At 41.4% G+C, this 25592-nt stretch overlaps 1 protein-coding gene across 3 annotated transcripts in view; it reads left to right on the forward strand.

Annotated features, from left to right (window-relative positions):
* Nucleotides 1-25592, forward strand: part of LINGO1 (leucine rich repeat and Ig domain containing 1) — a 1785251-nt gene that overhangs the window by 625327 nt on the left and 1134332 nt on the right. For all 3 annotated transcript variants that reach the window (XR_004536892.1, XM_033919604.1, XM_033919603.1), the window contains one exon: nucleotides 19416-19554. The gene's annotated coding sequence lies outside the window, so the exon portion shown is untranslated. The remainder of the gene's footprint in view (nucleotides 1-19415; nucleotides 19555-25592) is intronic.

The raw sequence follows: 25592 nt of genomic DNA on the forward strand, positions 1-25592 counted from the left end.
TCGTATTCCAGCTCTACACGACCTGTGACGTATTTAAATGTCTCAATCATGTCACCCCTTTCCCTGCGTTCCTCTAGAGTATAGAGTACAGTATTATAATGGTGTCAGGGGTATTCAGGGGATCAGCTAGGTACTTGGGACCTGGGCTGCCCACTGTTGGAAACAGGATACTGGACTTGGTGGACATCCAGTGTGTCCCAGTATGGCAATTCTTATGTTCCTATGTGTAGGACAATCAAGCCATTGTGATATCACTGCCGAGGTTGGCTCTTAGGCATTGGTGAGAGGAAGCATTATGACATCACACTCGCAGCTCTGGAATGTTGCTATCCTCTGGGTACTTGGGACCTGGTTTGGCCACTGTTGGAAACAAGATACTGGCCTTGATGGACCTTTGGTCTGTCCCAGTATGGCAGTTCTTGGCGTTTGTAGTGTTCCTAACTTGGGTACCAGCATCCACACTAGGTTTCAGCGGACATAAGTCTGCTGCCCAAAGTTAGGGCATGGAAATTGATGCTAAGTGTTATTCTATAAAGGTTATGCTATATGTAGGATATTGCTTAATGCCAATTTATATTTGTGTCCATTTTTGAGTGCCATTTAGAGAATTCTCCCCTAAAATACTAGCAGAGCTCTAAGGGTTAATCTATAAGCACGTGTGTAAGTGGCATGGCGTGTAAATGCAAGGGTGGTGAACACATTGAAATGTGTAATTTCGTAAATGAGGTGCATTCCTATTGCATTTTCATGCCTGCAGTTATGCCAGGTCTATAGCTGCTGGAACTGCAGGTGCACAAATGTAATACACGCCATTGCCAGGTTATACTAGCATTCTATAACAGTCTCTGTGCACGCAGGTGCCATTATAGAATAGCTTGTCACCACCTAAATGGAGGCATTCACATATAGAAGTGCACCTTTAGGGCAAGTAATAGGGTGTGAGGGAATGAGTGGCATAGTAGCACTATCCCTAGAAAACACTTCCTAACTTATGCGGCACACTAGCAGTTAAGCTACCTTCCAGCAGGTGGCACCAATTTGAGGAATGTCAGACTGGCCAAAGCGACAGGGCTCAATTGGAACCAGGAAGTAAAAACTCTCTGGCAAGGCAGAACAGAGAGGTCCCTAGTGCAAAGGCTTCCAGGAGGAGGATCCTGAATTAAGAGGACTCCTATGGAAGGATGAGCCATAGTCCCTGAAGAAACTGGACTAGGAAAGCAGAGTGGCTCAGGTACCTGTGTGTGGGGAGAGACTGTTAAGGTAGGAAGTCTCTTATTTTGAAGTCCCAGATATTAGGGCACAGAATGAAGGCAAGTCTGTGTGGGATGGTGCTTAGCTAGGGAACTGTGACTCTAATGGGGTTTATTTGCAAAGAAATCACTGTATGTTAATAATAAAGAAGGTTTTTTTGCTTACATCTCCTGCTTGCCTACCTGCCTTTATAAGAAACCCAAGCCTGCTGCTCACTCATATTACCACAATGACTACCCCATTTCACTCATGGTGTAACGACACCCTGGCACCTCAAGCCACATCCTTTCTTTCTGCTTTTGGCCATCTCATTTCACCCCAGAAGCAGAGGGAGAAGATGAGGCCTAAAGTGCCGGCTTGCCCATGGACTCCTGTGTCCTAGAGAGGTGGGAGATATCAGGGAGAGCTTATCTGGGGATGGAAGGCAAGGGAGCGTGAATCAGGGAATGAGGTAAATAGAGAATAAGTGAGCACTTTTCCACTTTTTTCGTTCCATATTTTTCCGACGGAATGAAAAAGTGGAAAATCACTGGACCACATGTATAGCTCTCGATGGAGTCCGCCCCAACTTTGTTGGTTGGGCTGAGAACTTTTCAGCGGCCCCTCGTCGCTTCCTGCACAACTGAAGACTTCCAGAACCCTCCACGCTTTAATGTAAGTGGTGCAAAATGCTAGGGTCAAGCAGCAGCAGATTTTGGAAGGAGCCCATGCTCTAGTGAATTTCCCTGTGAATTCCCTTATATACCCCGCCACTGCTCTATTCCAGTATGTCTTCACATCTCCCAAACTGCCCCATCTTAGCGCCAACATATTCCATCCTTCTCCAGTCTTATACAATCTACTTGGTACCACAGCAGTCTGACTACCAATCTGCCCACTGAAACTGCATATCTCCTCCAGCCTATGTGAGGGAATTGAGCTGTCAGAGCCACTTGCTCCATTTGTTAGCCCATGCTGCTTTTCAGCATCTGGAACAGATAGTTGGAGTCACCTCTGACTAGTGGGGTTTCACAACCGGATGTATATACATGCACCATTTTTCTGGAGCTCAGCAAACATCATATTTATGTATTCATGTAAATAAGAATATTAAGTGATGGGGTTTATTAAATGCGTGCTTAACTATCTGTTCAGCACCAAGGCTTGGACAGCTCCTGTGGGAAACAGACACGACTTTAAAAGTACACTTCTCCCTCCGAACCCGTGGTTTCAGTATCCGCAGATTCGGTTATTCGCAATTTTTTTTCCAAAAAAAACTATTTTCTTTTTTTGGCTATTTTTAAGCCGTCCAAGCCTCCCTGGAACCTTACCTGGTGATCTAGTGGGACAGGGGCGATCTTCCTATGCTCCTGCCCCGTGAAAAACCGTCATCAGGATGGCTGCCGTGAGTTTCCGGTAGCCATTCTGATGACGGCTCTGCATGGGGCAGGAGCATAGGAAGATCGCTCCTGCCCCGCTTCACCGCTAGACCACCAGGCAAGGTTCTGGGGATGCAGATTCAGGTTCGCTACCCTTTATTAACCCCCCCCGGCAAGCGCCTCTTACCTGCATCCTCCCGCCGGCACCTCTTCGCTCCCTCAGCCCGACACCGAAGCGAGGAAAGAGGAGACTGAAGCACCCGCACTGGCCCCCCGCAAACACGCACGGAGGGAGGCGATCGGAGGTGGAGATCACCAAGTAAGGTCCGGGGGCGGGTCAGAGCCGGCACAAAGTTATTCGCAATTTTTCACACTTCGCGGTCCAGCTCTGCCCCTAAACCACCGCGACTACCGAGGAAGAAGTGTAATAGCGTTTTCAACAAAAAATGTGTAATTCTCTATTAGGCAAACAATGAAAAACGAGAAGAACGTAAATCAAAATTTAGAGCAGGACAGTGTTCTTATCAAAAGGCAGTAAGGCATATAGGGAACAATTCGATAAGTCAGCACTTTCGTTTAGATGCAAGATTATGCTAATCCAGTGTCTTGCAGACTTTGTGAGCCGGCGGCACACTAAATTGAGGGCCACGGTTCGAGGGCATCCAAAAGTGCGTGGACGTCGATGCAATGACGTTGCGCACATGTGTGATATCATCACATTGACATCTGTGCATGCACGGAGGCCCTCCAGACAAGGCCAGTGTGTGTGTGTGTGTGTGTGTGTTTTGGGGGGGGGGGAGTTGGGGGTGTAGTGCTGAAAAGAAAAGGTGAGGAGAGATGCCAAGGAGGAGGAGAGGCACCGGCACCGGCTCACTGCCTACAGGATGTGCTTCTCACCATGAGAGTTTCAACTTTAATTAACATTTGATTAATTGCCTATCTTAAATGCTAAGCGATTTACAATGTAAAAAGGGGATTACCAGATTAAAAATTTTAAAACAAAAAACCAATTACATGGACAAAGACGGTCAAACAAAAAACGAGAGGAAAAGGGCAGAACTACAATAAAATCAAGAAAAGAGAACATAAAGAGAAAAACCAGAAGGGGGGAAGGAGGACCACATCCTGTAGGCAGTCAGCTGGTGCCGGCGCCTCTCCTCTTCCCAATGTCTGGTGGCACACCTGGAATCTTGCGAGGCACACTAGTGTGCCGTGGCACAGATTGGGACACACTGTTCTAAGTGGAGGAGGAGCCTAATGGTTCGTGCGGCAGCTGGAGAACTGGGCTCAGTTCCTTCTGCAGCGCCTTATGGCCCTAGACCAGTCACTTAGGGCTAGATTCACAAAGCAAACCGATCGTGTACCCCTTTACTATCGAATTTCCCTCCGGCCCCATTCACTAACCTCTCGAGCGATCCGCTTTGAATCCGTGCATGCAAATGAGGAGAAACGCATGCAAAGTAGGCAGGGACGCGATTCACAACACTCATTTCATGATCCGACTGGGCTGGCCGATCAACTCCAGAAGCGACCGCTGGGGACCAGTCACAGACCTTCTTTTCCCACTCTCCAATGCCGCCCTGCTCTCCGCTGCCCCGATCTCGCTGTTTCAGGGGCTGCAGAAGCCGAAGTCCAAAAAGAAACTGCTAAGCCCAGAAAAGGGAACTCCATCTTTTAGCCTACAATCCAGGACTTTCCCTGCTTCAGCTGCCTTCTTCTTTACTCCAGTTCCAAAGTCAGGAACTTGCTCCTTTGCCGGCAAAACACTCCAATATCTTCTTTTCTTCTATTTTACATTCACCGGATTCTGTCTTCTACCCTGCATGATTTCCATACTAGAGTGATCTCGTGCTGCCTTCCGTGCAGTGCGAGCCCGTGGGTTTAAAGCAGGGCTGCACAGCTGCAGTGCAGCCCCGCTTTAAACCCACAGGCTCTCACTACACAGAAGGCGGCAGAGAGCAGGAGAGTCTGGGCGGCAAGATTGCCTGGAAGAGGGGAGCAGGAGAACCAGCCTGCGTGAAGGAAAAAGTTTTAAAAAAAAGTTGCGTCTCGAACGGGCATGCGCGGATTGCACAACAGCGGTCTGTGCAGGCAGATGGGGGCGTTCTTCCAATCGCCCTCATCTGCATATTTTTTTTTCCTGAATTCGTCGGACCTGCCCAGATTCTGATCACAGTCCAAAGTAAACCAGCTATTTTGCCATGTATAACTCCAAATGCAAAAAACTGAACTTTGATATATAGACACTGGGGATATCTCAGAACGCTACTCTGAAAGATATCAGCGTAGCAGCACTCCTCACTGAGTTCACCCTGTGTATATCAAACCTAATATTTTTTTATTTTGTTCTTTTTATATTTTCTAGTTCAACTCGTAACTTGTCATGAAAATTTTCTTTAAACATATTAATATTATAAATATTTCTTCATCTTTTTTGATTATAAAAACTTCATCTTATTATTAAAGCATTCCATTTTCAAAAATTCACTAATGGATAATGCACTTGTCTTATATATATATATATTAACTGTGTGGCCGCACTGTTCCCCACCAACGCGTTTCGCCTTCTTCAGGACGGGGCTAGTGCTGCAACTACACCAAAAAACACACAGATTACCTTATAGTATACTTACAAAACTATACCATTCAGTAAAAAACCAAACACACCAATCTGTTGGCTTACACCATTCCATTCTGCGGCCATTCTAACATTCAAATATGGCCGCGGCATTCCTTGCAAGCTATTTATATCCCACCCCCGTGACGTCAAAAGACACACACCAATCAGCAGCATTCTTCCTAAAGTGTCATGCTTCTTGGAACAACCCCCAGTCACTAGAGAGCAAAAGCAAAAACCCTAAATGGAACCCAAAAAGATTTCTTTGGCTACCGAACCCACTCATTCAGCTAAAGCCATCCAGTCACTCATTTCATTCAAACCTCTAGGTTGCATGCTATTTAACTCATGCATCCAGCGTAGTTCTTTTAGGATTCTGATCAGGCAGGTTAGTGAATCTGGGCCTTATTCTCCATTGCCCCAGTTCTAAAATAAATACCTGCATATAATATATAAACCACTTTGCTTGTTACCACAGAAAGGTGGTATAGTGAATCCTCTCCCCCTTCCCTATAACTGCATCGAGGCAATCAGATTCCTAGAAGGAAAGCCAGCATAATCTTGCATCAGTTTGCCTCACACATGCTTGCCTGCAGTGAAAGGAGCCAAAGACTAGGGGCCTCTTTTAGGAAGCCATTTAGCACGGGCCACTGCGGTAACGGCCACGAAGCCTATAGAGCAGGGGTGTCCAATGTCGGTCCTCGAGGGCCGCAGTCCAGTCGGATTTTCAGGATTTCCCCAATGAATATACATGAGGTCTATTTGCATGCACTGCTTTCATTGTATGCTAATAGATCTCATGCATATTCATTGAGGAAATCCTGAAAACCCGACTGGATTGCGGCCCTCGAGGACCGAAATTGGACACCCCTGCTATAGAGATTTAAAGGGCTTCGGGGCTGTTGTAAAAGAGGCCCTTGGGGGTCAATTTAGCTAGGACACATCTAACAGTATTTTGAAGTTAAGCTGCAATGCCTCTGATGTTGTTTGATGTTTTTAGTATATTTTTATATTTTATTTTTGTATTTATTTCTTTATTGATACCCCACCTTTCCCAAGGCAGATCACAATAGAGCAGAATCACATACAATACAAGAAATTGAACATGAATAAAACATAGGGCTCCTTTTACAAAGCCGCGTGACTTTTCATCACGCGCTAACCCCCGCGCTGGCCGAAAAACTACCGCCTGGTGGTGGTGGCTGCTAGCGCAGCTTTGTAAAAGGAGCCCATAATAGTGATCATGTAAAGCCTCCTAAAATTACCAAGAGGCTACCAGCGCCTCGCATCAAAAAAAAACTATAAATCAAGTCCCATATTTCGTCTTATCCCAGGACAAGCAGGCAGCATATTGTTAACTGATGGGTGACGGCACCGACGGAGCCCCGGTACGGACAATTTTAGAGTGATTGCACTCTAAGAACTTAGAAAGTTCTAGCTAGGCCGCACCACGCGTGCGCGAATGCCTTCCCGCCCGACGGAGGCGCGCGGTCCCCAGTCTCTTAGTTTCCGCGGAGCTAAGAAGACGCGTGTTTTTCAACGGCCGTTGAAATCCCTGTGCTTGCCTTCCTGCTCGCGTTTTTTTTTCTTCGGAATATTTTTCCTTTTATTTCTACTTCTTTTTCCTTTAAAAAAAAAAAAAAACCAAAAAAAAAACATAACAAAACTTTCGTTTTTTCAGTTTTTTCGGGTTCGCCCCGGCGAGACCTGTTGTAATTTTCGAGCCCTCCACTTTCGATTTAGCGGAGGCCGTGTTCACCTTCATGCCCCCTCAGCCCGGGTTCAAGAAGTGCCAGCGGTGTGCGCGGCCCATCTCCTTGACCGACCCACACAATTGGTGTTTGCAGTGCTTGGGTCCGGATCACAAGGCTTCCACCTGCACCCGTTGTGCTACTTTAAAGAAGCGCACTTTAAAAAACAGGCAGCTTCAACAAAAAATCCTTTTCGGTGCCATAAATCAAGTCCCATATTTCGTCTTACAGAAGAGGTGTTTCTTCAACATTTTCGTGAAACTACTCAAACATGTTTGCTGTCGTAAATATCCTGGAAGCTTATTTTTGGTTTGTTTTCCATTATTGGGTACGTTATTGCTTGTACCCCGCCTAGAATTTTTTTTAAAAAAAAATCTTTATTCATTTTTAAACCTTCAACAAGTAATTTAAATCTACATTCATATATATTTTAATAACACTTATTAATCATACATATATTGTATCCTAATAAAATTCCTCCCTCCCCCCTCCCTTCCATATAACATTTTCAGAAATAACTAAAATTTACACCAACCCTCCCCCCACCGTACTTAAATAATAAGGTCCTGGACCTGTTGGGCTGCCGCGTGAGCGGACCGCTGGGCACGATGGACCTCAGGTCTGACCCAGAAGAGGCATTGCTTATGTTCTTAATAAAGGGGAAAATAAATAATTAACTATAATCAATCCTATAATTTTTGAGATAAAGTAGCCTCTACATTCTTAAAATAAAAAAAACCCCTAAACAAATGACTTACAATATTCTGTCTGTTACACACATAAGTTATCCTTGCCTCAGAGCGGACATACATTTTTCTCCAGCAGTTTTCAGGGAGGTAATTTTATAAAGGAGCATAATGACCTGTTTTTTCTTAATAAAACGGGTGCAGCTTATGCATCAATTTGTCTTCTCAGTCTAGCTACCCCATTATAAAATTACCTCCCTTCCAAGTACAATGAAGGAGCCTGAACATTAATTCACTTTTTTTTTTTTAATCATACTGACAGCATTTGTGGTTCACACCAGATGTTATGCCAATCATTAGAATCCAAATCAGTTTGAAGGCTGGCATTCCATTTATTAATGAGCATGGGGACATTTCTGTTTCCTGCCTTCCTGCAGTCAAGCAACTGTATATCCAAGAAGCACTTCTAGAAACGGGGCGAAGCCTTACACTCTTCACAGGGCGTTGGAATTGAATCTGAACCAGACAATTTTGACATGCCCAAATGGCATTCTGTGAAGCTGGGACTAGAGATAATGATAATCTCGGAGAGAGCGAGACCAGAAGGCTTTGAGCATGCGCAAATGCTCAAAGCCTACTCCAGCCCGGCAGAGGAAGAAGGAGGATCTCTCTCGCACCGCCTGGCCCAGCCCAGCCCAAACCAACGAGGGAGGATCTTCGGGCACTGGCACTGGCACATGCTGTGCATTGGTACTGGTGCCGGTGCCCAATCGGGTAAGAGTTGTATTTGCGGTGCTGGGGGGGGATGTAGGATCGTGGGGGGGGGGAGGATGCCGGTTCGCAGGGGGAATGCCGGATCAGATTATCTCGGATCAGAGGGGGAGGGGGGTGACACGAGCGGGGGGGGGGGGAGGATGCCGGTTCGGAGTAGGCGGGAGGAGGTTTTAGCATGCACGGTATATGTGTGTGAGCGCTATATTAACATTTTATTACATAAATTTGTGTTCCCCGCGCGGTATACCCGTGTTCGCGTTTTACACGGGTGCGGGCGGTATATGAGTGAAAATACGGTACACATCTGGAGCTTAGTGTTCTTCAGATTTTTGAAACACATTCCAGATAGCTAATAAGATGTATGGGTTAGTTGTGTACTGAATATATATGAATATATTTATATATTTTTTTAAGTTTTAAATTCTTTATTCATTTTTGCACATTACAATAAGTGTAGCAGATAAACTCATATGAACTTATAAATACACACTTGATTAATTCTCATATAACACTTTAAGTATAACATTTCATTACAAATTAATATTCTATAATATTTTGAATATTATCTAATAAACCTAATATTTAAACTATTCTTATTAAATAGAAAATCCTCCCCTCTCACCACAATATTACATACAAGTACCATTACAATGAAACTATTGATATAATCATATATTATGAAATACTAAAAATAACCCCCCCCATATTTCCCCTCTAATCAAATATCTTATCTTGGGAAAAGTTTATCATTCATTACAAAAATCTGTTAATGGTCCCCATATCTTCTGAAATTTACCAAAATATCCTTTTTGTGTTGCTATTGTACGTTCCATTTTGTATATATGACATACAGAATTCCACCAAAAGTTATAATTTAACCTGTCATAATTTTTCCAATTGTATGTTATTTGCTGTATTGCTACTCCAGTCAAAATAAATAAAAGTTTGTTATTATTTGACGAGATTTGGCTCCTTGCTCTCACTGTTGTTCCAAATAAGATAGTATCATATGTTAAGGCTACCGGATTTTCCAACATATATTTTTTCATTTTTGCCGCTAATTAGGCAGGTGAGAAAGGAGATTGCTTACAAACAGTGTTAATTGATCGCAGAGAGCAAGTACTAAAGGTTTACTGGTTCACTAAAGCTTTTTTTTTTTTGCTTTCTGTTTCTCTGGGGGGAAGAAAGCTTATTAAACCAGACCTGAAGTATTAAATAGGGCTAGGCCAAAATATAGTTAGCATGCGAGGTAAGTACTTAGGGTTGACAGGCTGGAACCAATTTATTTCATATAAGGAGAGGGGATAGATTCCGTATGAATGTAAGGAAGTTCTTCTTCACTCAGAGTGGTAGAAAACTGGAACTCTCTTCTGTCGTAGGGGAAAACACCCTCCGGGGATTCAAGACAAAGTTAGACAAGTTCCTGCTGAACCAGAACGTACGCAGGTAGGGCTAGTCTCAGTTAGGGCGCTGGTCTTTAACCAAGGGCCATCGCGTGAGCGGGCTGCTGGGCACGATGGACCACTGGTCTGACCCAACGGCGGCAATTCTTTTGTTCTTAGTTATATTTAATCCAGATCCATGATACAAAACTTGTATTACAGATCTTTTTCTAATCTAGATCAGTGCTCTACTTTAAACCACAACAGGAAGGTGAGACAGCACTGTTACACTAACTCCTGCAGTCCTCATAAGGTCTTCTTGACATAATCGCGGTTTCTGAGCTCCAGTCTCGGTTCATCCCAAAGCTTGTCTTCTCAGTAATGACCCAGAATATGCCCTTGAAACGTTTGATCTCTAACAGCAGCCTGGCACATTATCTCATGAACCAGTGCATCTAGGAATATTCTTGAATGGGCCAGTAATATAACAAAATAGTCCCCTTCCCACCAGGTATTTGCTACAACTAATCCCTGGTGGGCTGATATGAAAAAGACTGAGTCAGGCATCTTTCCTTTATCTCCACATAGAAATCCTTGGTTGTCTGGCAGGAGCAGGAGCTGTTACCGGTTTCTCCTACCCTGATGTTACTGTTCCTCAAATTGGTATTATCTGACATCAAGAGCACTTTTGCACACTCAAAAGAGGGGGAGAGGGGGAAGAGACTGAGCTGGAAAGAAATAATAATAATAATAACATTTTATTTATAACCCACTATACCTTGACAGTTCAAAGTGGTTTACATCAAGAAGATCGCAGATGAAATAAATACAGACGCATATGAAATGCATACAGACAAATATCTACCATATAACCAAAATTTCTTAAACAAGTTTATCATATAAATAAGTCTTCACAGATCTTCTAAACATTTGGTAAGAGATTGAATTCAGAAATAAACCACTTATAGTTTTACTCCAAACAACAGCCTGGTAAGATAGAGTTTAGAGATACAGTACATCCTTTTAGTATTAGAAATGAAAATAGGGAAATTCCCTGCTTAGGGCAATAATATGCAGGGAGCATAAAATTATTAGAGAGATAGATAGGAACAAGTCCAACCAGTGTCTTATAACATAAACATGCAAATTTAAACATAATTCTGGCCTCGACTGGCAACCAATGTAATTTCTCGTAATATGGGGTAACATGATTGGACTTTTTCAACCCAAATATCAAACGTACCATGGTATTTTGGATGATTCTTAAACTCCTGATGCGTATGTTTATATTTACTCGGTTTCTTGATATGCCACCCTTCAGGAGGGCAATCAGAGTGGTTTACTTACAAATCTTAATACAGGTAGACAGGACCTACAATTAACAGATAGAACAGAGAAGAGGAGAGGTAATATATAGAGATATGAGGGGAGAGCAGTAACAGTGTGTGTGTATTGGGGGGGGAGGATAGACATGCTCAAGTCCCTGAGGATGGTACTGTGCACATCAACCATGCCCGAGAACACCAGGGAGAAGAGTTATGTTTTCAGCAAGGATTTTTAACATATAGAGTACTATCAGTTGCATGATTTGCAAGGAACACTTAAGCGCCTAAATTTGGGCATACCAAAGCAGCTTTGAGCTAGTCTTGAATAACAGCTTAGGGACACCTTTAATCCATTATAGAACTGGCTCTCAGTGTGCCCTCATTATCACTCAATTTACTTGAATGACCTTATTTTGTATTCCCTATATATACTGAATTTGTCAGACCTCGGTCATTTAGCATCACCTTTGGGATGCCAAAATATACAAAGTGCTTAACTCAGGCCCGTACTGAGGTGTCTTTTATTAATTAATTTTTATTTAAATTATAGCCAGCAGATGCTTTTTGAGAGATCAATATAGGGTTCTGCCAATTATTCTTTTGGCTAAAATATACAAGTCATAAATTAAAGCTTATAGAAGACCACTAGGTGGCAGTGTTCTGTTTTAGGGATTGAAGTAGAGCAGGGCTGCCCAAGTCCGGTCCTTGAGATCTACTGGCAGGCCAGGTTTTCAGGATCTCCACAATGAATATGCATGAGAGAGATTTGCCTGCACTGCCTTCTTGGTATGCATATCTCTCTCAGGCAGCCTTGAAGTAGAGTGTGCAAGTTATTGTCCTCACTAAGGAGATGCTGTTCACACCTCCATTTAATTTGTAAAAAAAAAAAAAATACTGTATACTGTCACCACTAGAGTTCGACCTAGTGATGGTTCCCAGGTTCAATCATCTCATTTAGGGACTAGCACAATTTGGGAATATGGTAGCCCCCAAAGGGTATTCTTGTCTACCAGGACATCTTTCTCCTAGTAACAAGCCTTCCCCCCTCTACAGCTTAAGCCACCTAGCCTCCCAAATGACCCCTCCTTTAATAAAGGACCAGATTCTAGACTGCACACATGCTATAAACTATTCCCTTTAATGCATGCTACAAATATCCCCCTTTTCACTCAGAAGAATATTTACAGTACATAAGGTTTTATTTTTATTTCCTCCAATACCGAACAGATTAACCTTAGAACATTATTCACCACTTCTAGGCCTCTCCGCCAGCATTTGTTCCCGAGGGTTTTCTGCAAGAAAGAGAAAACAAACCTTACTAAGGACAAAACCTTTTTTTTCTCTGGCTTTTCAGGAATACAAAATTAACCTCCATCAAGGGAAAAACATGTCTTATGTCCAGAGTACATTTCTCAGGTACACACCCCACATCTCTTAAACCTACCAAAGATTTGCCCCTCTCTATAGCTTCCTTTGCCCTCTCTGTGCCTCCTATGCACCTTTCCAGAGTAGCTTTACTTTAAGCCCTCTTCCTTCTGTGCAAACAGAACAGCACTAAACCACTGTCTTCCCAGCTCTCTACTGGCTATATGCTTTATCCTTCCAGCTGATTTTATCTCATGCATCCGTGCACCCCTCAATGGATAGCTTTACACCAAGCCCTTTTCTCTCTATGCAAAGCACCTCTTAAAACAACCGCTTTAGTTCCCAGCCTTTGCCTGGCTGCCTGGGGGTAGCACCTGACTCTCCAGGGCTACATTCACTCCATCTCTCCTTTCCACTGGAGTTTGCTTCACAGTTTCCTGGGGCCTTGATGCGTTTTTCAAGCTGAGCCTGCTAGTATACTGCTTGCCTGGTGCACTCAGAGCAACACTATCCTTAACAGATGGAGGGTAGTTTACAATTAATTGGCTCCCCTGCTGTTAACTGCTCCAGCTACTGCAATTCCTCAGCTGCCTGTCTGCCTTTCCAGTGTAGTCATCTAGGCAGTTAACCCTTTAATTGGCAGATGGTGAAATGGATGCTTTACGTAACTTGATGTCGAATGAGAGTAACAGTGCCAAGGTAACAGGCATTCGGAGATGCCAGATCTCCCGTAAGAGCCATAGAAACACATGTTGCTTCTGAGCAACAATGCCAAATAAAGGATTAAGGAATACTTGGCTCACTTGCAGGAAACCATTCCTGTCACTAAGGTTCCCATAATTCTCCTCTTTGTTCCTCAATGACCAGCTTCCTGAGCTTTGCTTCCTGCTTGCTTCTCTTCCTAAGCCCTCTGCCTGGTCTAGTTCCCAGGTTTTCCAGAATTCTGCCAGCCTATCTGCTTAGGTAAGGATAGTTCCCCCCCCCCTCCTTTTTCTTCTTTACTAGGGAATAGCGGAAACTGTAGTGCTTTTCTGGCCCACCAATATTTTCCTTCCTTGTCTCCTCAGACTGTGACAGTCCCAGCCTGAGCTTATTCTTTAAAAGAAGACAATAGAAATATATGCTAGTACAGTGGTTTTAACTGACTGTACTCAAGGGCTGCAAACAGGCCAGGTTTTCAGGATATCTCAAATGGCTATGCATGAGAGTGACATGCATGCATACCACCTTCACTGTATGTATATCTCCCTTATGCATATTCGTTAAAAATAGCTAAAAAAAAAAGCTGCCTTGTACGGCCATTAAAGTCCAACAGTGCTAGCCTATCAGCAGAACTCAGGCCTCTGATCCTATTTCCTACCTCAAGCCTTTGGTCTCTGGAGCATAGTTGATAGTCTCCCTACATCTATTTCCGATGAGATATTGCTAGATGGTGGTATTTTATCATCCATTGGGGTTTACTCAAGTATACAAGGGTTTGCTCCTCAGTATTTGATGGATTGCATATCACCCTAAGTTGGGATGCAAAGGTTTTGCTCGACAACACAGCAGAACTTAGCTCTACCATCTAGAAAGGAGCTAAGTTTGCAGACAGTGAGAGACAAGTTTTTTTCATGTAGTGGTCCAGAAGAAAGAAATAAACTTCCATCTCTCATCAGGCAACAACAAAGTTTGCAGGCCTTTAAGAAATTGTTAAAATGTCATCTGTTCTATTGTATGACATATACACTATGACTTTATCGGCGCTGCTATGACTATTTTATGATATGTTCATTGAGCTGATCCTTTTGGGCTAGGAGGATTGTTTGGTGAAGTTAATGTTCTTATGTCAGTTTGTCATGTACATGGTGTCAATTTTAATTTTTGTAAAATGATTGCAATGCCATTTATGAATGTGTTGGTGTATTTTGCCTTGTTAAAGGCGGATTATAAATAAACCAATCCAACTAGAGAAAGACACGAGGACAAAACCCTGTCTCTGCATGAACTCAATTTCTCCATCCCGTTCCTGTGAGCTCTGCCTTAACCACACAAGCCTCACTTATGATGTTAAAGTGTTTAAGGCTTGTGCAGATGAGGATGGAGCTTGCAGGAATGGGACAGGGACAGGAAAAGAACTCGCGGGGATGGTGAAAAATTTGTCCCCATGTCATTCTCTAGTGCCAACAGAAAGATCAAGTCTTCATTGTAAAAGCCCATTTCTAAACTGCCTAATGTAACTCCTGGGATAAAGTGAAGAGCCAATGATGACCTACTTGTACTTGCAAACTATGACCTAACTGTACTGATCTATCTGTGCTAGCAACTCTGTTGAATATCCGTGTCAAACTGGGTAGCTGACCCAACATCTTGTAATATAATCTGACCTTGAACTGAATAGGTAAAGGCAGAATAGAAAACCTGATTAACATAACATGACATAACATTACTGCCAGCAAAGACTTTGAAATCTTCCAGTTGGGGAGTTGTGGCATCTGTGGCTTGGGGAAATGATGGGCACCATAGTTTCACTTTCTGCTGAGTGACTGAAGACTGTTGCCACCCGAGTCTTTTGGATTAGATGCATTAGGGCCCGAAATTTTTTGCCTGGGGGTCTCTAGAGAAAGGGAGCCTGGATTGAAGTCAGTTTGGTATCTCCCCTCCTCATCAGGTATCTCCCCTCCCCTCCCCTCCTTATCAGGCCTTGTGCTTTAAGAAGGATAGTGTAGAGCAGTGGTTCCCAAACCTGTCCTGGGGACCCCCCAGCCAGTCAGGTTTTCAAGATATCCCTAATGAATATGCATGAGCGAGATTTGCACATAATGGAAGTGACAGGTATGCAAATCTCTCTCATGCATATTCATTAGGGATATCTTGAAAACCTGACTGGCTGGGGGTCCCCCAGGACAGGTTTGGGAACCACTGGTGTAGAGGATTTTGATATGTACAGGATGTACAGAGCCATAAACGTAACATTCCTTTAAGTGTAGGCCTGTTAGAATATGTCCTCTGTGCATATCACTAATAAGGAGGAATATCTGAAAAGCCATTTACCCGGGTAAATGGGCTATTTGAAAACTGACTGCACTCAATCTGGCTAAATGTTTGTGCACACACTTGCAACCCGATTAAAGGGATGAAACCCTAGGGCACAGGTGTCAAAGTCGGTCCTCGAGGGCCGGAATCCAGTCGGGTTTTCAGGATTTCCCCAATGAATATGCATGAGATCTATGTGCATGCACTGCTTTCAATGCATATTCATTGGGGAAATCCTGAAAACCCGACTGGATTACGGCCCTCGAGGAGGAACTTTGACACCCCTGCCCTAGGGATATATTTAGGGTGTGGTTGGGAAGCAATGTATACAAATTACAATTTCAGATCTACACAGGTTATTTTCCAGCCTAGTCTGCCAGTTAGAAAATGCAGGAGCAGAGTGTGTGGATCTATTGTACTCATGAGCAAAATTTCCCTTTGAAAAACTAAGTACAAGTTGTACTCTTGAACTACGCGGCTAGGCAGACCATTTGGCAATTGCTCTCTTGGTAGCTAAGCTACTAAAGATCATTTTAATGTGTCTGCAAAATTATTTTAGACTCAGCCCCCGCATATAAGCTTGCCACTTTGTAAGGGCAATTTCAGCTTAATTTTCTGTAGAAAAATATGCTTTTAACGTACTGAGAATGAATCATTCAGCGTAAACTACATTCTCCTGCTACTGACCCCAATCCTAAAATGGTCAGCCACTGTGCGATATCATCACAAGCCCAAGACAAAAAAGATTTTTAGTGGAAGAGAAGCGCCGAGAAAGAGCAATCTGTCACTTCTTTCTGGAATAATTTTAGCCCTCTTGTATCACAAAAAATGTAAACTTAGTTGGTTATTCAAAGCCTTTTCACTGGGTGCTCAATTTGTGCACACGATTTGAGTAATGAGCCAATTAGCATCTATAATTGGGTGCTAACAATCAATTATTGGTGATAATTGACAACAATTTGAATTTATACATGCATCGTGCACTTTGCTATATAGCTGGTCCTGTAAATCTTTTAGTGCAGCGTTGGAAAGGGGGAGTGGCTATGGGAGGGGCCTGGGTGGGTCAGGAACATTTACTAAAGATGTGCGTACTATTATAGAATTCATTGGATCTGTGCCTAGTTTACACACAAGAATTTACACCAGGTTTCAGGTGGTGTAAATCCTCACACTCAAAGTTGGATTTAGATCCAAGCATTATTTATTTATTTAGATTTTTATCCCGTTCTCCCAGTAGCTCTGAACGGTCTACAGATAAACATACACAATGGAGAGTAATTAGACAAATAAGATGTACAATAAGTTAAATGTTTGGACATACAGGACTGGGCAGTAGTTAAATACAGGGAGTATACAGCAAATTAAGAGTAGAGTTTAAGTATAAGTAGTTTAGTTTAGAACAAGTATTTTGAGTTTAGATACAATTTATCCGAGTACAGACTAAGAGAGGACTATACTGAAATTTAGGGAGAAGTTAGACAGGGGAGGGAAGAGAGAGGGGGTTTAAGGGGGGTGTAGACTGAGGGTGACCTTTAGTTGAAGAGGAGGGTCTTTACCATTTTACGGAATGTCAATAATGAGTTCTGTTGTCTGAGTTGAGGGGAAATTCTAAAACTGGCGCAAAAACTTAGGTGCTAGTAAACACCCTACCAACACCTAAGTTAATTGAAGAACACTGTTAGAAATGGCAATAAAAAAACGGCGAGGTTGAAGCACCTACTGGTACCTAAATAAAAGGTGCCGGAATCGAGTCTACATAGGCGCTTTAGGCTGCCGAACGCCAAAGTAGGTATTAGGCCAACGAACGTCAAAGAAGTGGTATTAGGCAGCCTAAAAGTGCCTATGTAGGCGTGATTCACACAAGGATAGGCACCAGAAATGTAGGCCTGGTAAATCCTGGCCTACATTTCTGGTGCCTATCTTTGTCAGGGGATCCTGACAGTAGTCCACAACTTGACATCAGCTGATCACAGTGGAGGAATCCCCGATCAGCTGAGCTGGCAAGACTCCCTAAAACCGCAGCTTTGGGGAGTCCTGCCGACTCAGCTGATTGGGGATTCCCTGCAGCGATTAGCTGAACTGGCAGGGAGATCCCCGAGTCCTCTCTCCCTCCCACTTACCCACTGTACCCCTCCAAAGGGAGACCCCTCCTGCTGAGCCTGAGATCCCCACACATCCCTTCACACACTCCTTGTACCTTTGATGGAAAATCGGCAGGAGGGATGCCCACTTCCTGCTGCTGGCAGACCCACCTCCTCATCAAAACAGCAGGCCTTCTCCTTCCCAGTGCACCCTGGGATACACTGGGAGGAGCCTAAGACTCTGATTGACCCAGGCACCTAAGGCCCAGGTGAAGGCAACAAGTTATAGAATAAGGGGCAGTGACTTTACTAGCGCAGACGGCCTTTAAGAAGCCAAGGCAAACCACGAGGAAGACCATTTTGTTTTTGATTGTAAGATCATCATTGTTTTGATATTTACTGTATTTAATCTACTTGTCCCTTAAAAAGCAACGGGGTCCTTTCACTGAACTGCAGCAAGTGCTTGCGTCTGCGTACTGCAAATTAAAAGGGCTTACCATGGGATGTGCACTGCCATCCCATAGTAAATTTCCCTATCAGTACGCCTTTACCACGCGCTAACATAATTTTCTCTAAGGGGGGGGAGTGTCCATTTGGGGACTGAGAATGGGCAAGGCAGCACTAATCAATTAGCGTGCGAGGCATTGTGATCTGCTAATTAGCACAGCACTAACACTAGCGTGCAGCGATTAATTAGGAAAATTGGAACGCCAGCCACAGCACAAGTAGCTTTAATGTATAGGAAAGCCACAACTAAGTGGCACGCCGAGGTCACTTTTGCTCTTGCTTTAATAAAAGGACCCCCAAATCTTTTAAAATCAAGGAAAGACGGTCTCTTCCTCCCTTCCCCCTCCCCACACACATAAGAACATAAGAAGTTGCCTCCGCTGAGGCAGACCAGAGGTCCATCTCGCCCAGCGGTCCGCTCCTGCGGCGGCCCATTGCCTGATCAGTGGTCCCTGGCTATTCCTATAACTTGCCTCTCACTCCTATCCCTGTACCTATCCCTGTTTTCTCCTTTAACATTTGTTAAATAGAGATTTTATTTGTTGCCTCTCTTGCTACAATTTTTTAAACTTCATTTTCTCCGAAAGTAAATTTAGCGCGTTCAGTATTGGCAGCAGTAACTGCCAGAAGCTGTCAGGGACATGGCACCCAGCATTGGGGTTGTTTATGCTGGTGTGCCGAACTTTCTAAATGCATATCCATAGAAATGAAAGTTCTCTGAAAATCTTATATGCAATAAAAGGGAGAAAATTCAGCAGTTAGATAATATTGGGAGATAAAATACTTGAACAGGAAAGGGGGAAGAATATTACATGTCCTTTCAATAAACTTCAAGTTATACTCCAACTGAGCTCTAGTTACAGTTGCATCAGATTATCTGCTTCCATTTTAATCAGAGCTTATAGTACATGGCGTATTTATCATTTATGAAATAGGATTGTGATATACAACATGGTATTGTAACAATTACATCAATAATTTGTCAGCTCTTATGAACATGGCTGTCTAGGCAGTCAAAATATTATTATATTATGGTCATTCTTTCCCGACTACGATTGAACATATGGCCCCCATTTGTTGGGGTGGATGAGTAGGAAATCCTTGCTCGGCTAATGTCTTGTGAGTCGTGTGGCTGCCAGAATGACAGTAGATATCACTGCCAAGCAATGGAATATAACTCGGTTGACTGGTTTCATCAGTAATTCATAATCGGGGATTTTGGTTCCATTAGCTTTTATTAACAGATGTAAAATTTGCTTGTCTGTGCTCTTTCTAACAGTCGATGCTTTCCTTTCTACTGTAGGCTCCAGTTTGTCCGAGGACCATGAGCCAGACCTCAAAACTCGGTTATATATATAGGACCTCTCTTTTCTACTAGAGAGTCTCAGCACTAAGAACAGACAACTGATAAGTTCTCAGCCTGGAGTGAAGACTTCAATGAGGTAGGGTATCCTGAGCACTCTGTTCCTTTTAGAGCCTATGGAAGCGTGGCGCGTGGCTAGCGTGCTGTTTATGGTACGATGCAATGGATGTCAGAAGCATGATAGTGCAGTATTTTTATAGCGCCAGTTTTTCGTATGATTCTGGGTAATTCTAGTTAGACAAACATCTGTGTTAGTTAAGGACCGCGCCCAAATAGAAGCGTACGAAAAATAGGTGAATAAAACATTTAAATATAATGTAGCTAAGGCCAGAAGAAGAAAAAACACACTAAAGATTAATATAAGGAAAAGAATGGTGTTTTTTGTGTACTTTGCTGTTGAAGCTAAATCATGGTGGAAATCATGATTACATGATTACATGGAGGTTCTTTTGTATGTGCTATAACTGTCCTGTCTTAGGTCACCATCTTGTGCCAGTGAATAGTTTCTGTTCTTTGTTCAGCTTCCTGCCTTTAGCCTCGTGGTTCTAATTGAAAACAGATGTGCTTAGACCAGTTAGAAAAAGCATATTAGATTCCATATTCCAAACTGAGATATAAAATGTATGAAGTATGAATGGCCAAGATATGAATGAAATTATGAATGTTTGGGGCCCATGAATGTGATATGTGGTGACATGAATGTAAAATATGATTGTGGATATATAAATGGTTTTATAAGCATAAACATGCTTCAGGAAGAGGAGAGGGGGATTTAACCCCCCCTTTTTCTCCTGAGTAAGATTTCTGTGTAAGGCTATGCAATTTGAATCTGTCAGCTTAGGAGTTTTTTCCTTTAAGGCTCAGAACTTGTCAGCATGGAAGGACTGAGAATTTACCATGTTAATAATTGTGAATTCTTTTGAATGTTAATGTTAATTCAGAAATCATCTGAAACTTTGACTAACTTTTAAACATGGAGGAATGTTTCTTTGTCTAAACTTTGAGACCACCCAGAGAAATGTTATTGGTCGTCAAACTTGATGATGTCACTAAACCAAAAGTTATATAATAGACTGTAATGAGATAGAAAGACGAGACCATTGTGAGAAGGCCAGTCTTTGGCCACGATGATGATCTCCCATGAGCGCAACGTAAGCAATTATGCTATTCTTTTGATCTAATAATGGGAAAATAGAACCAATAATTCAATAAATCCTGGTTATAATTTTAAAACCTTGCGCTGGTGTCATTTTGCATGTAGAATTATTTTCAAACCTGAAGCTTTCACAAATGGCGTCAATGCCCCATGCTCAATTGGTGCCGAAACCCGGGAACTAACTAATTTGACGCATTGAAAAAGCTTATAGGTTATTCATAGAAATTCTAGAGATTTCGCATGGTTGTGTAACAAAAGGTAGTCACAGGTTGACTGGCTGCGCAGGAATATGGCGGAAATTAGAGATAAAACGGGACCGGAAAACTGGAAAATTGTGAGTATTACGCCTGTTTAAAGAAAAAAAATTAATTAAAAAAAAAAATTAATTAATTAAAAATAATAAAAAAATTATTTAACAGTAAGGAGCATGCATGCTTGTATATATCTGTACATAAGAAATTAAATATTAATGGAAAAAGAAAAAAAGAAAAAATTAGAAATAAAAGTAACACAGAAAGAATGTAACAGCCCAGTGGAACAGCAAAGATGGCTTGTGAAAAGAAAGAAAAAACCTTGCAGTGCTGGCATTTTTCCATCTGGCTCTGTCTGAAAGAAGAAAAAAATGTGCCCAGTAGAGAGCAGGTCTCCTCTGTGAACGTAAGTTTTTGCTTGTTTAAAAATGCGTTATTAAGTTTGAAGAAAAAAAACAAATTTGTTCTTTCCTGCTGTGTGTCTAAGCTTTGTCTCTGAACTAACTCTATCTGACTTTGAAAAGTTTCCCTCTGTCCCGTCTTTTTGTTTGAAAAAACGGGCTGAGGGCACCCCCCCTCTTTCTTTGTCTCTCTCTCTGCATTTTCAGTGCCTATCTGAAGTAACTACTTTGAAAAGAAAAAAGAAATTGTGTTTCTCAGCTTTGTCTTTCTAAACTCCAGTTCTGTCTCTCTCTGTCTTTTTTGCTCTGCCCTAACTTTTTCTCTTGTCTCTGGAAAAAGAAAAATAAAGTTAATGGCTTCCCGTTCCCTTCAGTCTCCTTTGTTTGAAAGAGCGGGCTGCAAATGGGGGATTTTCACCCCCACCTTTTTCCTCCATACCTTCCACAGAGCTATCACGTGAGCTAAAAGGCGGGTCTTTTTTGAGTTTCTCTTTTGTTCGTTTCCAGGCAGAGGGGAAGGGGGAGGAAAGAGGGGGAGGGAAGAGCAGCAATGGAGTCCTTTGTCTCAGGGCTACAGATTTCCAACAGGTATTTGCTTATTAGTCAGTTAACGAATTTGATTCTTCTTTTTTGAGAAGTCTCGGAGCAAGTCTGTTGATAAAACTTTAACAGGGAAATGCATGCAGGTTGGAGTTCCGATCAGCCGGGTAATTGTTTAGTAAGGCACTTGAAGTTAATTCAAAGTGGTTTTGATGTCGAGAAGTTGAATATGTTGATTTAAGTTCAAAATGCAGTGTATTAGGAGAACAGAGTTTACATAGCTAAGTGATCCCTGCGGTGTTAAGAACAATGGAGGTACTTTGGAAGAGTTTTAGAAGCTGTTTGTAGCCTAAGGGCTCTGTACAAGAAAAAAAAAAAAAAAAAAAAAAGACGTTATGTAGCTTGAATTTTTCCCTTGTTCCTTTATTTTTTAAAAGAGTTATAAGAGTGTTGCAAGAAAAGAAATGTTGGGTCAGAATGTGATATTTAAACAATTTGGAAAAGAAAGTTTGAATAGCTAGATCGTTTAAATGTTTGGCTGTTTCAAAGCAGGGAGATAGTTTGTAGAAGGAATGTACAGGAATGTGGAAAGAAAGCTTGTGAAATGTTAATTCCTTGATTGTAAGGGATCTGCTATGGAGAAGTTCGATAGGGAAGATGAGAGAAGAGAAAAGAATTCTGCTGGACTTGGTATTCAACAGTGAAAGGATAATTTTGTGGAAAAGAAAAAGATTTATTCCAAAAAACAGATACCATGCTTAAAAGCAGGCAAGTGTGCATAAGGGAAAAATAAAATCCCTGCCTTTGTGTTTTATCTCAGTGTTTCAAATTAATTTTGAATATGAATTTTTGTGCCCCTGCATGGTTTATAAAGTATTTTTAAACTTGTGCATTGTCCGAAATGTATGATTAGGGAGTAATTAAATTTAAATGCATTTTAAAATTAAATTGGGAAGTTTAAAATAAAAAGATTAAGAAAAATAGAGGTTAAGTACCTATATTTTTTTGAAAATCGAAATAAATGTGAAACAAAGGGCTTACTAACCTTGTTACCAGAAAAGAACAATTATAACAAACTTTTATGTAAGTGGATGAATTCGGAATTGAAATTTTGCTTACTTTTTACAAGTAAGCTCTTCAGGATAGGAACCTAATAAAAAAAATATGGAATTGAGAATAATTCCCTGATGTTAGAAAAAAAAGAAAGTCTAATTTTACCATGTAGAGAATGTGTCTGCATGTTTAAATTTTCCTGTGGCCAATTTTGGTACTACAGGACCCTGAAAAAAGTCTATTTAATCTGTATGTTTTGTGTTTCAGTTAAGAACCTTCTTTGAATCCTTTCAACAATTCAACACAGAGAATGTGGCTCTGTAATACAAGAATTAGTACAGTTTGCAGAGGGGATAACGTGATAACGTGCTATGTGTTTTTTCTTTGTTCTTTTGTTAATGAACATGTGCTTTCCTTCCAGGATTTACACTGACCAGCAGTACCACATACCACCACTAGAGCTGTGGAGAACACAGAGAAAAAAAAAATTCCGATGCTGAATTTTCGGCGGGAATTTCAGTGTTCCTTTGTCTTCAACTAATGAGCTGTGCTTACCTTTCATTACAGAAAAGCCAAGCTTGAATTATGAAAATGTTGCAGCATGAACTTTTTAAAGCCATGATTTAAATTTCACTGAAATTAATTTAGAGACTCCGACCTTACAAGTTGCTAAAACTATTTGCAAAAGACATTTCTGGACTCATATAAAAAAATTTTGAACGAAAAAAACAGACTTTATCTTAAACCACGTTACTTTAAATCACTTCATTTGAATTAGGCTTCTGAACTTTAATTATGCTTTTGCATAATTTCATAGACTTATTCTGATATTGTATTAATAACTGTATTTTCTTTATCATTGTCTTCATGCATTGCTCTCAGAAAATATTTTGTTTATCCTGTATTTTAAATTTTATTTCATATGACTGTATTTCTATACACAGTGGCAGCTTCTAAGCTGTAACACAGTGCCACAATATTGTTTAATTGGGTTTAACAGCTGATATCATCAGTCCTTTTAATGATTTTAATTTAAATTTGAGAAATGAGTTCCTGCAACACACACAGAAAAAGAAAACTTATATCTGATGTGCATGAATTATCTGCACATGAGTACATTTCCATATTAAGCATATATTTGGGTTTTCTTAACACTGTGCATTATTTTACACTTTATTGATTTAATTCCAAGATTTTATAACATAACACTTTTGAGCATAGGGACTAATTAAATTAGGTAATACTGAGGTTCTCTTTATCTTAGGGAAATCTAGGGTTCTATTTCTCTTTAACTATACTTTCTCTAAATTTTCTGACTTTTAAACTTTAAAAGTACTGGAGTTTCATGAATACCTCTATGAATAAAACAACAGACGTCTCTGCTCTAGGACTGTACTTGCACCTAGAACAGACACTGACTGTCTAACTACCACTGGAATGGTAAGTTTCCTATATGATATGGTTTAGACAGCAACTTACATAAATGTACACTTAGATGGGTTTTATCTAGAATAGTGGATGGGATTTGCTTGCATTCTCACTAGAGAATTCAAGTAAGCTTTGGGTAAGATCTTCTAGGCACCTGCCGTTGCAGGCCTAGGTAGTACATTTTTCTGGCTTTTGCTATCTAATTGGCATTTAAAAGAATATACTTGCACAGACACACTGATCCATGAGAAGAACCGTACCCAGAGTAAACCCCAGCGCCACAGATAAGACCACGAGCTCAATTCTGAATATTACTTCATAAATTCAGTAATATCCAAGAGGGGATTATGGAAGCGTGGCGCGTGGCTAGCGTGCTGTTTATGGTACGATGCAATGGATGTCAGAAGCATGATAGTGCAGTATTTTTATAGCGCCAGTTTTTCGTATGATTCTGGGTAATTCTAGTTAGACAAACATCTGTGTTAGTTAAGGACCGCGCCCAAATAGAAGCGTACGAAAAATAGGTGAATAAAACATTTAAATATAATGTAGCTAAGGCCAGAAGAAGAAAAAACACACTAAAGATTAATATAAGGAAAAGAATGGTGTTTTTTGTGTACTTTGCTGTTGAAGCTAAATCATGGTGGAAATCATGATTACATGATTACATGGAGGTTCTTTTGTATGTGCTATAACTGTCCTGTCTTAGGTCACCATCTTGTGCCAGTGAATAGTTTCTGTTCTTTGTTCAGCTTCCTGCCTTTAGCCTCGTGGTTCTAATTGAAAACAGATGTGCTTAGACCAGTTAGAAAAAGCATATTAGATTCCATATTCCAAACTGAGATATAAAATGTATGAAGTATGAATGGCCAAGATATGAATGAAATTATGAATGTTTGGGGCCCATGAATGTGATATGTGGTGACATGAATGTAAAATATGATTGTGGATATATAAATGGTTTTATAAGCATAAACATGCTTCAGGAAGAGGAGAGGGGGATTTAACCCCCCCTTTTTCTCCTGAGTAAGATTTCTGTGTAAGGCTATGCAATTTGAATCTGTCAGCTTAGGAGTTTTTTCCTTTAAGGCTCAGAACTTGTCAGCATGGAAGGACTGAGAATTTACCATGTTAATAATTGTGAATTCTTTTGAATGTTAATGTTAATTCAGAAATCATCTGAAACTTTGACTAACTTTTAAACATGGAGGAATGTTTCTTTGTCTAAACTTTGAGACCACCCAGAGAAATGTTATTGGTCGTCAAACTTGATGATGTCACTAAACCA

Source organism: Geotrypetes seraphini, chromosome 14, assembly GCF_902459505.1.
Source record: "Geotrypetes seraphini chromosome 14, aGeoSer1.1, whole genome shotgun sequence".
Lineage (NCBI taxonomy): Eukaryota > Metazoa > Chordata > Amphibia > Gymnophiona > Dermophiidae > Geotrypetes > Geotrypetes seraphini.